General features: G+C 40.8%; 1 pseudogene; it reads right to left on the reverse strand.

Annotated features, from left to right (window-relative positions):
- Window positions 1-743: 743 nt before the first annotated feature.
- Window positions 744-2,048, reverse strand: LOC149200090 (protein LATERAL BRANCHING OXIDOREDUCTASE 1-like; annotated as a pseudogene).
- Window positions 2,049-12,177: the final 10,129 nt, after the last annotated feature.

A 12,177-nucleotide genomic window follows, 5' to 3' on the forward strand; every position in this document is an offset into this window, starting at 1 on the left:
ATACTTGGGGTTAGGAGGATTTAAAATACCCTCATTTCTCGTAGTATGATGATAGGTGGTACATCAATGGCTTTAAGGAAAAGTGTTGGGGGTTGTGGTCCTTTATTGATAGTTGGGTTCAGAGTAGTAGGTATTTTGTTAGTGTTTCATGTAGGGATTCCATTTAAGGGTTTAGGTGGACTGGTTGCTTGCTATTTGCATATTCTTAGTGGACTAGTGATTCCGCTTAATAAACATAATAGCAGTTCATAGATTTAGTAGTTGTGTAGCTCAACAAAAACCATGCCATTTGCATATTCTTAGTGGACTAGTGATTCCGCTTAATAATCATAATAGCAGTTCATAGATTTAGTAGTTGTGTAGCTCAACAAAAACCATGCCGGGTAAGTAATTGGGATTTCACTAATTTTATTTAAGTAATGTGGATATTGAGGCTCCATGGTTGTCTTATGAATGCAGGTGAAGTCTGATGAATGAAATGGAATTTCTTCCCATGTTTTTAAGGAATGGAATTTCTTCCCATGTTTTTATGGACAAATAAGAAAAAGACTTAAGCACAAGCAATGGGCAAGATTTAAAATAAAACCTTATTACAAAGAAAGAAACTTGATACTTAATTATTGTGTTTTACTCTTAAATTAGTTTAATGTAATGAGCTGGTTTTTTGAAAAGCAAACCAGCATATGACAACATTATTGGACAGCCCGATTTGTTTGACAAGCAGCGGCTGACCTTAAGTACTGCTAATTAATGTCAAGCTTGGCGAAGTCTGCAAGCGGGTGTTTCCCTTTAAATTGTCTCAACAGGTAATAGCGAATGTATTCTTCCTGTACAAGCACGGGTGTTGTTCATCCACTAGTTTCGATGCTGGAGCCACCTCTGCATCCATACCTGCACTGTAGAACAGCGCAATTGAGAGTCTGCCTCTCTCTGCGTTTGTTACTGCACGATGGTCCATACTTTTATATCTCCCGTTTGTCATTACCTACGTACAGAATAGACAATATGAGAGTAACATCATGATTAGACCTTCAGAAATTTTATCAATGTCTGCAACAAAATCTAGGCAATCCAGAATGCCCGAGTCCTCAAGTATTGGGATTATTAGCTCTAGCAAGTCCCCAGTGTTTACAACAAGGCCATATGGAATGGGTTCCACAGGAATCCATTGATTATCTTTCCGGACATGCAAGCCTACTGTTTCGTCATCCTGCAGGAGCAATGTTATTCCCCGTCCATCAGAGTGAGAACGAGCTCTGGTGTAGGGCAAGGAGGGTAAGTTCATGCGCATTAAATTCATGGGCTCTGACCCAAACTTCTCCTTGAAATAATCAGTGGCCTCCAGATTCAAGTTTTCAGCAAACAACTCAACACCTTTCAGCAAACAAACTCAACACCTCTTGAGCGACTCTCTCCACCTCTATTGCATACCTCTCAACACTATCCCTGCCCATCAACCAATTAAGCTCTTTATAACAATACCCATCACTCTGATCAATACTAATAATAAATTAATGTGCTGACAATACCCATCAGTCGGATTATAATTATAATTTTAGTTGCCTGAAATTTGTGGGGACGGTGGGCCAGAGGGTGAGATTTTTGAGGCCATGAGGCATAAGTGCCAAAGCAAGCAAGTCACCCCAATCCAACGTTTGATCCTCAGCTATCACGAACGTCTTACCATATCCCTGAACATCTCCTTCTTGGGGAGCATATTTCTGTTTTTCTTGTAATGGAAGGTTAAAGAACTCTTTAGCTACACCCTTTATCTCATCAATTAAAGAATGAGGAATCCCATGGTTGACAATCTGAGAATTCATTGCATTAGCAGCAATCATCCAGGAAAATCAGTACAAACAGAATTTCTTGTTGTCTCTGATAATCTTGTCCATGTCGATGACAGGAATTGCAGTTTGAAGAGAGACCAGTAATGAGGACGTGGTGGGTCTCTCTTCCTGAGTGGGCATGATTCTTGGCACACTCTCCACGGGAATCACTTTGCTCCACTTTGGGTTAACGAAAGAGTTTGCACTTGCAGCAGCCATTACAGCAGAGGAAGAACCCTTGAATGCTTATCTCAGAGAAAGTAGATTTAATTGTGGACGAGATGAGTCGTGGATCAATAATTAGAATAATAATTTAATTCTAATACAAAATTAAAAATTCTAATTGAAAAAAGAGATTAATGCACTTCAAAAACAGGTCAAATCTGTAAAAGATTCCCTTTATTGAACAGCGAGATGATTTTGATAGGAATGAAAACTGCACAGCAGCGACTCTCTAAATGTTTAATATTTAACCATACACTCTTCATCAATACCAGCCAGTCTCAACTGCAAAGCAAATGACAGCGTTCAGTGGCGAGCGTGACAGAGGATGAATAATCCAATTAGTAGAGTGGTATGAGTAAAGGGGATCCGATAAGATCGCAATGGGTTGAACGTACGCGTAAAGTGGGTGAATGCTATACTAGGTTATAGTAGTTTAAATGTTTCCTTTAATTGTTGGTTAAAGTGGGTGAATGCTACACTAGGTTATAGTACTTTAAATGTTTTTTTTAATTGGAGTTGGTTTTTATTTTATTTTTTTAATGTAGTTTATTAAAATGGTTAGTGGTAGATTATGTCAGATCTTAACTTAAAAGGTGGGGAGGAAAATTGACGCGTGCTTAGGTAATAAATATTTGACTAATTGATCTAACTCACGGAGTAAGGTTGTTTTTGTTTTTTTGTTTTTTTAAGTTGAAATTATTATAATATAATGGTATAAAAACAAGGGTTATATAATAACTAATTCATGTTATTTGATTTAAATATAGCTAAATTAAAATAAATAAGTGAAAAAATAGCTAAGAAAATGTTGTAAATCAAATTCTTTTCATTCATTCTCTGCATTGAACCATTAAAAAATATTTAACAAATCTAGACCACACAAAAATAAATTATTACTATTATTATTAAGTTCTTTCTTTTGATACTTCTAATTCATGTCAAAGAAAAATTAAATATATAATTTAAAAAAATGATTCATTCACATATAAACTTTGTTAAAGTAAAATGATCAATGTTGTATTCATTAAAAGTCAGTTTGATTCATCTCAACCATGATCTCTCAAATATTTGACAAGTAGAAACTCTTTTTAATATGTAAACCTTTATAAAATGAAAATGAATTTAAATTAGATTAGGGTATACACCCAGTGGATTGACCGAAACTAGCGTGGGAAGAGAGCTGAAGAGCGGAAAACCAGGGTTGAGGTTTTTTGCACAGGATTTTCTCCATGGACGGGTGCAGAGGAGGGAGCTCCACTCCCTCCTACAGTGAGGTAGTGGTTAACAAGAGCAAGACACCTCCAGATTCAGGCAGAGGTAACACGATGGAAGGAGGAAAAAATTGGAAAGAGGAAACAGAAAGTAACAAGGAGAAGGAGAAGGATGGCACAAAGGACAAAGAGGAAAATGACAAAAAACAGGGAATAAAAGACAAGAAACAACAGGGACCGTGCAAGCCCAAAGCTGAAGTCACTCCCAAAGTAATCTTAAATAACCCTGAGCTGCAGGCCCACAGGGAGCACATGCAAACTTATGCAATCATATGCAAATTCATGGGACTATGGCCCACCAAAAAGGCTTTACAAACATGGATCAGATACCACTGGAAGCCTAAAGGAAGCATTGATCTTCATCTAGGATCCAAGGGTTTTTTCACTGTGGTGTTTGCGAACATTGAGGACAAAGACAGAGTGTTTGAAGGTGGGCCCTACTTCTATGCAGCAACAGGGCTCTACATGCGGCCATGGATGATGAACTTCGTGCCGGAGCAGGAAACCTTTACCTCAGTCTCGGTTTGGGTAAGACTCTATTCGCTACCTCTAGATTATTGGCAAATAGAATCACTAACAGCCATAGGAAATAAATTAGGGAGGTATGTCAAAACTTCTAAAGCCACAAGAAGGGGAAAATATACCTCCTTTGCAGGATTTGTGTAGAGATGGACCTATCTAGAGCACTTCCGGACGAGGTCATATTGGAGGTTTATGATGAGGAATGGGTGCAGACGGTTGACTACGAGCATATTCCATTTAGATGTCGAAAATGTCATGAACACGGGCACCTTCTTAGAGACTGTCCTCTCAGTAAGGCGGAGAACAAAAGCAAACCTAACACAATGAAAGAAACAGATGGCTTTCACAAAGTAGTTCATAAAGGTAAAAACGGAAAAAAAGGGCCAAACCATCACCAAAGTGGAGACCAAAAAGTGAGGCCAAATCAGTTCCATGTTCTTGAAGAGGAGGAAGATGCAGCAGTTGAAAACCAAGTTATGAAGGATGGAGATGATAAGCAGGAAAAGGAAGCAGAACAAGATCAGGAACAGGTAAAGGAAAAACAGAAAGGGATCATGATGAGTGAATCAGAGATGGATATGGATCAAGAAATGACCCAGAGTGAGATGGAAATGGAAGACAATGAGTTACAAGAGATTCTCGACAGAGAAAACCTAGATCTAGAAGGGTTCTTGAGTAAGGGAACAACAGGTGGAGTAGAATCTCTACCACAAGAGGAATGCAATCGAATAAAGCAGTTATTCTTATGGAAAACTCAGACAAAGGGCTTGGGAGAAGATAACAACATTGAAAGACAGGGCAAGCAGGGAATGAAAGCGGTAAAATCAACTCCAGGATTGGCTCCAAGAAACCCGGGGAAAAAAAGGGGCAGAAAAAAGCAGAACAAGCTATTAATGGAATGTGGAAAGCTCATGATAGACTCAGGTAAGATGAAAGACCTAACCAGTTACTCCTTTACCAATCAGTAATTATGAAGTTTACAACTTGGAACATCAGAGGTCTAGGAAGCAAAAGAAAACAGAGAATGTTGAATAATAGAATGAAACAGGTAGCTCCGGATATAATTTTTGTCCAAGAAACAAAATGCTCTGTTCAAAAGATAAGACAAATCCATAGTAAGTGGCTCAGTAGATATGAGTTTATAGAAGTCAAAGCAGAAAATACAACAGGGGGTATCCTCATCCTTTGGAATCCCCAAAAAGTAGGTATTATTGATGCGGAGGCATCAAGGAATTATTTATCAGTTGTTATATAGCCAGTAGGAGACAGGGACACTTATCTTGTAACAAATGTTTATGGCCCTCAAAGGTTAGATGACAAAATCAAGTTTATTGAGTCCTTAGTGGACCTTTGAAATAGATTTGCAGGGCTACCGTGGGTTATAGGAGGAGATTTCAACATGATTAGATCTCTCTCGGAGAAAAAAGGGGGCACAAGAGCACTAAACAAAGATTCCTCAGCTTTCCAATGTTTTTCAGAAAACATGAAGCTGGTAGACATTGAGACAAATAATGGTCTTTGCACTTGGAACAATAAAAGAGGAGGGGATTCCCAGGTAGCTTCCAAGCTAGACAGATTCATGATCTCTGAAGAGCTCATGCTTCTAGACAAGGAAATAATAGCAGATATTCTTCCTTTTGGAGGCTCAGATCACTGGTCGATTCAAATGGAGATCAAGGGCATTGGCACCCCAAGAAACAAATTGTTTAGGTTTGAAAATATTTGGCTTTCACACTTGGATTTCATCAGCAACATTGGAAAATGGTGGGCTGAAGACCTGTAGATTCAGGGATCTTCCATGTTCCTACTACATAAGAGATTAAAACACATCAAGTAGAAGCTAAAGGAATGGAACCAGAAGGAATTTGGCAATATTTTCACAAGTAAAAAAATTGTGGAAAACAAAATCCTAGAGCTCAACCAAGCTCTGATCAAGAATGGCTTTGATAAAGACAAAAATGATCAAGCAGAGAAATATCACCAAGAATGGGAAATGTTGTGTAAACAAGAAGAAATTTTTTGGAAACAAAAATCCAGGGTTCTATGGCTAAAAGAAGGAGAACGAAATACTAAATTTTTCCACAGATCTACCATTGCGAACAAAACTCACAACAGAATCTCTTCGATCAAGGACGAGAATGGCCAAATTCTTCAATCCCATGAGGAGATAGATGCAGTGTTAGTAAAGCATTTTCGGGACATTGCCAAGGAAAACTTTTCAGGAAGAGAACCTTTCATTAAGAACTTAATTAAACATATACCTAAACTGGTATCCAGAGAGGATAATTGTAATCTCAACAGACCTATGACTGAACAGGAGATTAGTGAGGTCCTCAAGGAAATGCAAAATGGCAAGGCACCAGGTCCAGATGGATTTAATGTGGATTTCTTCAAAGCCTGCTGGAATATTGTTAAAAGGGATATTGTCGAGATTGTCGAAGACTCCAGGCGGAACAAGACCATTTTGAAAGCTCTCAATACCTCCTTTATTGCCCTTATTCCAAAACAGGATAATGCTCAAACACCAAAGAGATACAGGCCCATCGCCTTATGCAATGATATCTACAAGATAATTTCCAAGGTTGTGGCTAACAAACTCAAACCCCTGCTGCCCACGCTCATCTCCGGGGAACAAACAGGGTACGTAGAAGGAAGACAAATTATGGACAACATAATTCAAGCTCACGAGGTGGTTCACTCGTCTACAAGAGAGCGGGCATGATCATGCAACTGGACATAGCCAAAGCATATGACAAAGTAAATTGGACGTACATCAAAAAAGTGCTCATAGCGTTTGGTTTCGATCATAATTGGGTGAGATGGGTCATGGCCCTTGTGACTTCTTCTAGCTTTTCAATTTTAGTGAATGGCTCTCCTTCTGAACTTTTTCTCCCTTCCAGGGGTCTTAGACAGGGAGATCCGCTTTCTCCTTTTCTCTTCATCCTCATGATGAAAGGGCTGGGGCAGTCCATCAAGAATGCAAGAGTAATGGGAAAAATTCAAGGACTCCAACTTTCAGAGAATGGGCAAGTTCTGAGTCATCAACGGTTTGTAGATGATACCATGTTATAGAGAATTCCCACAGTTAAAGAAGCACTTGCTTACAAACAAATTTTGAATGACTTCATGAAGGCTACAAGTATGGAAGTAAACCTTTCCAAATCAAAAGTCTTTTTCTTTAACACTCATATTTCCATCCAGAGAAATGTCTCTAGAATTTTAGGCTTTCAAAGCGAATCCCTTCCCTCTAAGTATTTGGGAGTTCCTCTTACAGCTAAACCCCAACACAAGAGTATATGGGATCCTCTAGTAACTAAAATGCAAGACAAAGTCAGGAAATGGACAAATAGATCTTTAAATTTAGCTGGTAGATTGGTTCTTACTAAAGTAGTTCTCCAAGCGATCCCAATCTTTATGCTATCAGCCCTCCCAGCTCCAATAGGAGTCTTACAGCAATTTCGGAATATTCAACGAGATTTTCTTTGGGGCAAAGAGGAAACAAGGAAAAAATGGGCTTTAGTCTCATGGGAAAAGATCTGCAAACCCAAGAACCAAGGAGGCCTGGGTTTGGACAATCCTGAGATTCTCAACAAGGCTCTTGGAGCCAAACTTTGGTGGAGGTGGGTTAAGGATCCTAAAGCTCAATGGGCAAGCATCTGGAAGGAAAAATATGCCAATGCCTGGCCGGCTTCTGAAATCATACGTATGACTGGAACAGTGAAAGGCTCCCCCATATGGAACAAGGCCTGGGAGAATAGAGAAGTGGTTCAAAAAAATAGTTTCTGGGAAATCAGAGAGGGAGATCTGGCACTTTTCTGGGAGGACAAATGGCAACAAGAACCTAATCTACTGAAGGAAGAATTTTTAGGCCTCAAGCATGAGACTAACAATCAAGGTTTAGTAAAGGCGAAAGACTTTTGGGAGAATCCATATAATGTTAGAAAATGGAGAATTTGGAAAAAAATAGAGGGCAGAGAGGATAGGACCCTCAACAGTAAAGCATAGTCCCTTAAGAGAATGCTGGATTAGAGAATAATTTTAGTAACGGAAGGGCAGGACCAACTGAGATGGGGTAACAACAAAGAGGGCAATTTTAATATTAATGAAGCTAAAGGTTTTCTCCTTGATCAGGAACCCCAAGCTCCAAATAAAACTTGGTAGAAGCTTTGGAGACACAAAGGTTGGATGAAAATCAAACTCTTCATGTGGTTAGTTCACCATAGGAAAATTTTAACCTGGGACAACCTTAAAAAAAGGGGCATGCTGGGACCCTCCAGATGTCATCTCTGTGAGACCCATGAGGAGACTATCGAGCATCTTCTCAACAACTGTATCTTCACCGACAGGATATGGGATTTTTTTACCAACATCTTCAAACAGTCTGATAGAGACAAAGAAAGTATTGCTAACACTCTTAACAATTGGAGGAATAATTTTTTTGATAATGAAGTTCTCAATACAGCCTGGGATCTCTTGCCGAGCTTCATTATTTGGAATGTGTGGAAAGAAAGGAACAAAAGAATATTCAAAGAGGTAAAGACTGACTCACTTAGCCTGGTGAAGCTGATCGTAAAACAACTTAAGGAGACAGTTGGCACCATGGTTAGGAATCTCCCCAAAAATCCTCCCTCAGTAGAAGAGTTAAGAATCCTCCAGCTGTTAGACATGCAGGGGCTTATTCCTCAAGGTCTAGACAGGAAAGCAAGCATGAGAGATAAGGTGGAGGAATTCTGGCATCCTCCCCCTGAAGGTTTTTTAAAGTACAACATTGATGGAGCTTCCAAAGGAAACCCGGGGGTGGCTGGCTTTGGGGGAGTTCTAAGGGATGATACAGGTAGCATAATCTCCCTCTTCCATGGACACTTAGGAAAAGCCACTAACAACATGGCAGAACTAATGGCCTTGGAACAATGCTTAGAATTTTTTATACAGAACAATTGTCAAAATGTCATAATAGAAGCAGATTCAGAGTTAGTCATAAATGCAGCCAAGAGAATCAGTAATGGAACAGGGCCGGAAAAGGTCACAAAACACTGGAGGTTAACTCAGGTTCTACATAGGATTCAAGTACATCTACAGGAACTTCGTACTCTCAGATTTATTCATGTGAGGAGAAAGGCCAACAAATTGGCGGACATTCTAGCCAATCAAGGTGTCAGCTGCAAGGACAACACAATTTTAAGGAGGTGGAGCACAATGGTGCAGAGCGATCTGAAAAAACTCTGTCATAACCAGGTGGAGGAGGACAAAGAAGAGTATAGAAGAAAAAAGATAGAATCCAACTAGTTTTGGACAACGGTCAGAGGGCTTCACAAGGTTGGACTGAAAGGTACACGATGGGAGGTAAGACAAAGTTGGCGGCATTGTTGACCACGATCAGGAATATTCTCCGCAACTGGTGACAGAGTTTCCCTGACCGAAGAAAGCAACATCTAAACTTCCGGATCACCCAATTTTTTCATTGGCTAATGTCAATACCGCCCAGGGAGCGGTTTCGTAGCAATCGCACCGCTTTTATGTCAAAAGTGGTTTTAATTTTTTGGCAGCGATGCCATAGAGAGCAGGACACGTGGTGGAGGGCCCGATCCAAAAACCACTCTCCCCGCTCCCTAAAGGGCGACGACTTCGGGCGCGCGATTTTCAGCTCAGTCGTCCGATGGAGTGAGGGAAATCAACGCTCGGGATCGAACGAGCAGTTTGGTGGGGCCCCATCGCACGCTAATGTCCAGCATTCTTGGTGGGTGCGATATGTCCCTTGACCGTCGGATCCAATTTTACAAATCAACGGTGGCGATAGGTCGAGCAGGTTGGAGGCGATGCCAGTTAAGCGGCGTGCTTCTCTCCTTTGTGATTTTGTTTGGAGCCATTGGATAGGGCCCGACAGTTCTTCACTGTAGATTCTGATGAAAGATTTGTTTTTCGGCGGGTTTAGCGTGGGCCCCTCTTTGTTGTATGGTTTCTGTGGGGCTCGGTTCTCTCCAGGTCTTGGAAGGCCGGTGGGGCCCTTTTTTCTTTCGCTCTGGTCCGTCCACTACTTAGGTTCATTTTTGGCTTTTTCCTGTTTAGCTTTGATGTGTTGAAAGGTAAGTTTTTTGTGCCGAGTCTTCTGCCTAGGCCCGTTCTCGGTTCCTTTGGGAGGCTGATCTCCTTCGCCACTTTTCAGAGTGGCTTTTTGTAAATTTTGTATATTATTAATGGTAAAGAAGGTCCTACTCTTGCTTCAGCGAAAAAAAGAAAATGGATTTAAATTAATCTTGATAAACATCTAATTTCTAATTATATATTTTCAAAAATAATGATTAATAGAGTTTTAAATACACGTTGCATGACATCATTATATCGTTATCAATGAAATTGTGATAATAATTATATAAAATGTTTTTTTAACTGTCACAGATTAATATATAATAGTGGTATGACATCATCATATTATTATCAATGAAATTGCAATAATAACTATATAAAATGTGTTTTTAATTGTCACAAATAAATATATAATAGATAGGCAAGGCCTGTAACAATATATAATATTTTTTTTGATATTAAAAAAATAATTATATATATATTTTTTCAACTTATAAATTTTATTTTATTTTTTTTGTTAAGTTTGGTAGGACTTTTTTTTTTTCTATTTATAAAACACAAGTTTACACCACATATGTGAGATAGGTGGCCTCAACTTGCCCAGTGGGAAACCAAGTCTGTTGGCCACCTATCCTCGTTATAAGCCATCCAAAAATAATATAGTTTCAGTCGATCTAACCAAGCTATATACATATCAATATCATGATAAGAGTCTATGTGTCTATCTATCATAAGCATGCATCAGTAAAAGTAAATGCTACCCGCAAGAAACAAAAAAACATCCAAGAAACTGACTAATCCTGTTGTTCTTCTAAGGCAGACTCCACCGGAGCTGGGTCTTTGGCTGAGTCTCCAAGCATGTCAGCAAGCTCAATAATGCAAGGGATGTGCCTTTGGATTCGATCAAGGCAGATGTCCTACTTACACAGCTGAAATTGGATTGTCTGCAAGTCTTTTTTGTAATTGGGCATGTCATGGAGGGTCATAGCCATCCCCACTGACATTTGCTCCATTGCCTGCCCCATGAGGCTCTTCGTGAGCTAGTATAGATATAACGTATGTTTAAACTGGGAGAGTCTGCCCCTGGTACTCCTAGGATTCGGGATTACAGCCCGCCAATTCTCCATTTCCTCTTCGAAATCCTCCTCTTGTTTTATCTTCTCCTCCCATTCATCCAAAATCTCACGAATGCGTGCATCCGTTCCTTCCATGTATGCTGCTTCCACTTCATCGATGAGGCATTCTACAGGCTTCCTCCCACGCCTAGGTTCCGAAGTGCTCGAGTCTGCTGCTCGAGTCAACTCCCTCCACCTTCTACCGCATCCTCTTCCACATGCAGGTCGAGTCATCTCCTCTTTTCCATGCCTATTCACACACAAGATGCATTAGCTCTCGAGACGTGGTCTCATGCCTCTCCGGATTGATGCAGGTTCCCCTCCCCTCACGCTTCCCATCACAATTGCCTCTGCCCAGGTGCCCCTTTGCCCTAAGATGCAGTGCCTCTCCTCTGCCTGATGTGGCTACACCACTCTTCTGCCTTTGATTTTTCTTTCTCACCACTCCCTTAGTTATGCCAATGTTCTTGCCTACTCACAAGGGCGATGTCTCGGTGCCAGACCCAATTTATACTTACGGCTCTCGCCGCCAGCCCATCGAGCTAAGTTATTGTCACTCCCACTCGCATTGCCTTCCCTCACCCCTCTGCCCAGTGTTGCTGCCTCACATCTCTGCCGAAAAGGGCTGCCTCTCTTCTTTGGTCTTCCCATGGCCATCGCACATGCTTAGCTGCAATCTCCCCACCCTCTTTGGTATATCAACTATCTCGTTCACTCACAAGAGGTTTCTCAAGGTCCCAACCCCGGTTTTCTCTTCCGGCTCTCGCCTCTCGCCCAAACGCGATCACCATCCCCCCAAGCTTACACTGGTCTCCCCAACCTTACCCCCAATTTCCCTCCCCTGTCATCTCCCGCATCCCCTAGCTATGAATTAACAAAGTAACCATAGTAATGAGCTTGTAAGGCTAGGAAGCATACCCGGAAATGGTTCGCAGAGGTCATTGCTAGTAGCTCTACAGTCTTGTGCCCTCGTTCCTCCCTCCTCCCGTAATCTCGACTATACTCCTCTCTCTGTCCTGACTTCTTTCATAATCCCATTCCACCTTGCTCTGTCACATCGCCGGTCTTGCCTTAACCGCCTCACTCCTTCTCTACCCTAGCCCTGCCTGCCGCTTCTCCCATGTCTTCTGT

The sequence above is a fragment of the Pinus tabuliformis genome, chromosome 2_1 (genome assembly GCF_031772625.1).
Source record: "Pinus tabuliformis cultivar Carrire ecotype Pingquan chromosome 2_1, CPIR1, whole genome shotgun sequence".
Classification (NCBI taxonomy): Eukaryota; Viridiplantae; Streptophyta; class Pinopsida; order Pinales; family Pinaceae; genus Pinus; species Pinus tabuliformis.